The sequence below is a fragment of the Bos indicus x Bos taurus genome, chromosome 5 (genome assembly GCF_003369695.1).
Source record: "Bos indicus x Bos taurus breed Angus x Brahman F1 hybrid chromosome 5, Bos_hybrid_MaternalHap_v2.0, whole genome shotgun sequence".
NCBI lineage: Eukaryota > Metazoa > Chordata > Mammalia > Artiodactyla > Bovidae > Bos > Bos indicus x Bos taurus.
The window spans coordinates 8665902-8669971 of NC_040080.1; the positions used below are offsets into that span (position 1 = coordinate 8665902).

A 4070-nucleotide genomic window follows, 5' to 3' on the forward strand; every position below is an offset into this window, starting at 1 on the left:
CTGAGGAAACTTACACCTGTTGGTTGAGGTGGTTGGGAGACCCACACTGGAAGCATGGTTCCCTCCTGCAGGAGGACTTCCTGGTGGCCTCTCAGCGGGGCCACACCCATTCCTTCCTCAGTGAGCTTGTCTGCGCCGGTGCTGCTGCCTCGGTTCCCCTTTCTACCTTCCCCAGTTCTGAGGTGTACACTTCTTTCAAGGCTCAGGTCCAGCCCCTGTTCTTCCCAGGGGCTTCTGGAGCAGAGAAGCCACCCACATCGTCTTTCCCTAGATTCTCTCAGTTCCCTGTGTAGAGTCAGGCCCAGCCCAGGCCTGGCCATAGGGACTGTTCATAGCTTCAGAGCCCTGACTTAACCCTCACTTACACTCCTGAGGCTCACTGATCATACGAGGTTGGAGAGAAAACTTCTTTAAATCTCTCCCCACAACCATATGACAGCTTGTGATACAGCCTGTCTCCCCCACCAGACTGGGGAGGCCTTGAGGGCAGATACTATAACTGAAGGACATAGAGAAGATTGTCTTTGGTGTTTAAAACTCTCTTGAAAGAGTTCTTTCTAGGCTCTGGACATTTTCCTGGAATGTCTTGCCTCCGTCTCCCCTCTCTCATTCACTCTTCAAGTGTTGGTTCAGAGATCACCTCCTCCTCCAGGAAGCCTTCCATGACCTCTACCCCCAGGTTGAGTTAAGTGCTTCCTTTGGGCTGCTACACCCGCTTTTCTTCTCCATCATCACGCTTGCCTTCTGTGTCCATCTTCTACACGTGGTTATCGACACCTTGAGGGCAGAGACCAAGTCTCTCTTATTACAGTGCCTGGGACACAGGAATTTCTCAGTAAGTTTGTTTGAACTAACAGATGAACAAAAGCAAATGTTAAACCCATGTTGGTTATTATGCCCCTCAGCACAGGGCTGGGCACCTTATGTAAAAGTAAGGACACTTACACAAACTTATGAAATGAGTGAAAACCAACAACCCCAGAATTTTTGTTAGGAAGGGGGCTCAGTGGCAGCAACCTTGTTGGGGGTTGGGGAGTCCTCCTGGCGGAACAGTGGCAAAGCAGTGAAGAATCGCAGTGGTGACAGTTGGCAGTTAGAGCTGGGAAGTGGGAGGAAAGTGGCCCTGGCCAGGGGTCCACCTGACTTGCAGGCCAAATCCAGTCACTGCCTATTTTTGCACAACTCTTGAGCTGAGAATGATTTTTACATTTTTTTAAAGGGGGTGGGAAAATGAAAAGATGGGTAATATTGTGACACGCAAAAATAATACAAAATTCAAATTTCACGGTCGACAAAGTTTCCCTGGAAAGCCACCCCACTCTCAATCACAGTGCTTTCAGGCTTTACTACTGCAGCGGTTGTGGTCGTCACCGACCCCCTATCCCCCATGTCCTGAAAGCCTAGAACATCTACTCTGTGGCCATTTATAGGAAGTTTGCTGAGCCCTGGCCTCTGCCTTCTTCGTCTGCCCCAGGAGGATCGCGAGGCGCTGCGAGCGGCCGCCAGGGGTCAGCATCGCCCCGCGGAGCCTCACCCGGGAGCTGCTTCCGGACCTGCAGCCTCCCGTCCTGCGCCGCGACCCACGCCGGCCCTGGGGCTCCTCCCGGTCCATGCCCGGGAGACGCCGGCTGTTGTCGTGGCCGGCAAGTGCGCGGAAAGGGTTAGAAGGAAGCTGAGGAGGGCCAGGAGCGTCATGGAGGGTTCGGGACTGGCCCGGAGGTTCGGCGGGCCTGTCTGATGTCCTATTTCCTTGGTTTGGGTTTCATTTGTATTTTATATAGGAAGGAGTCGCCAAAAATTTTTTTAAAATTTTTACCCCAAACTAATCGGTCAAGAAAGGTTTGGGACTTTTGCACAACCAGGTAAGACGGTGGCCCTCTTGCAGGCTTGCAAGTAACAAATGCCAAGAGCTGGGGTGGGGGAGGGGTGAGAGGGCACCGAGGAGCTCTGGCCCTGAACAGAGGGTGCCACGTGGCATCTCTGGAACTTTTCTTACTTTGAGAACCTTGACCTGGAAACTTCTTCCAGGTGAACCAGCCTTTAATTCCACGTGCCAGCTGCATAGTGTGCTCACTCAGTCGTGTCTGACTCTTTTGCAGCCCCAGTAATTGTAACCCACCAGGCTCCTCTGTCCGTGGGATCTCCCAGGCACAGGAATACTGGAGTGGGTTGCCTTTTCCTCCAGAGGATTTTCCAGACCCAGGGATCCACCCTCTTCTCCTGTGTTTCCTTGCCTTGTCAGGCGGATTCTTTGCCGCTGAGGCACCTGGGAAAGCCTGTGTTGGGCCAACTACTCACCATTGAAAGTGGCCATTTTCCCAGGAGGGAGCAGGGGAAAACATCAAGAAGAGAATGTTCCATAAGGGAAATGCTCCCCCTGCCCTCCACCCTCCGAGTCACACACCACCAGAGGCATCAGCCCTTCCGGAGCTCCCCATCTATCTTGGCCATTGAGCTGAGCGCTTCACTCCGCCTGGTACCAAGAGTATCCCCGTCGTACTCGGATGGATGTGGAGCAGCTTGCTGGGTCATTTAGCTGATGCGTGCCAGAGTGGGGAAGCCTGCCCCCTCTGCTCTGTCCTCTCACTGCCAGAGCCTCAGTGAAGATGACAGCAAGCAGGATGGGTCCCCATGCTAAATCTGCGAGGGACTCCCTTGCTCATCATTCATCCTCAGGCCTGGCACGCGGTAAATATCCACTGAATGAACAGATGAATAAAGCCTTCCAGGTACCACGTGAAATGCCTTTCCTTGTCCAATCGCCCAGCTTCCAAGACTTCCAGGAGGAGATGAGCCAGGGAGTCCAGCTGCTCCTCGGGAAGTGAGGCCCCCAGGCATGGTTCTTGGCTCTTAGCGTGGGATGGGATGTGCTCTTCCCATGCTTGTGCCCAGAGGACTGTGGCCTCTGTGGCCATGCTGCCTGTTCTTGCCTTTCCTCCCTTCCTCCTCCAGGCTCCCCAGGCATTTGCTGGCTTCCGTAACAGGTCCTAGCGGGTCCATGTCGTAACATGGACATTTGTCCCTGGAGCTGCTTTCTAGTGGCTGCAGACAAGTGGCTATCAGTTGAAGAGACCATGGGATGCAGTGACAATGCCCTAGGAGGGTCTGAATAACCAGATTCGAGCCCTTCCCATGACTTGTTGGATGGCTGTGGACACATTTCCTCACCTCAAAGCCCATCTTCTTCTCTGCTTTTGTGTTAGCCTTTGCAAGAAGCACGCAGACAGGGTCATTCCTGAGCAGCCAGAGAGGCCTGGAGACCTGGGCAATTGGGAAATGAAGACTGTCCACTGAGGACACATGCTGAAAGGAGAAGCCTTCCCAGAGGCTTGGATCAGGAAGGACTCCAAAGTCCTTAAGAAATTAAATCCTGTTTGGTTTCCCTGTCCGGTCTCAGGAGTCAGGAATAAGACTGAAAGGTCAAAGGAACTTCACTGGTGGTCCAGTAGTTAAGACTTTGCTCTTCCAACACAGGGGACACAGGTTCAATCTCTGGTGGGGGAACTAAGATCCCACATGCTGTGCGTCAGAACCAAAAAAAAAGACTGAAAGGTCATGATCAACTCCAGAGCCTCTGACACCACCCACATGTATGAGCCTGACTTATTCTCTGCATCACGTGGCTGTCAAGTGTTCAATCATCAAATGAGTCGTTACTAAGGAGATACTGAGGATGTGATGGTGAGGCAGAAAGATGGTGTCCTGTCTCCAGGCACAGAATGGGTGTGTATCATTTCAGGCAGAAGCATAGAGTGGGGAGTGGGAGGCAGGGCCTCCCTCATTTCAGAGCCGGGAGGGCAGAAGCTTCACAGAGGAGGGTTGAGTCAGTCAGACCTGTCCAACTTTTCAAAGCCTTCAGGCTGATCCAGCGATGCCCTCCTCCCTGCCTCCCCACCCCCGCACCCCAGAGAACATGCTAACATCCACCCCACCACCTCCTAAGGTGCACGTCCTCTCCACCTTGGCCTGGCTCAGCTTCCTGAACCCAGGGTGCCTGTTCTGCACCACACCTCCTTCTGCTGCTGCAACAGCAGTGCAGACAATGACAGTGACAGCCGCTGGGTCCTCCA

General features: G+C 53.3%; 1 long non-coding RNA gene across 1 annotated transcript; it reads left to right on the forward strand.

Moving 5' to 3' along the window:
- The first annotated feature begins 600 nt into the window (after positions 1-600).
- On the forward strand, positions 601-3583 carry LOC113892198. Its single transcript, XR_003510993.1, has 2 exons — positions 601-1862; positions 2243-3583. It is a non-coding gene; the product is annotated as an uncharacterized LOC113892198 (long non-coding RNA).
- The last annotated feature ends 487 nt before the right edge of the window (positions 3584-4070 follow it).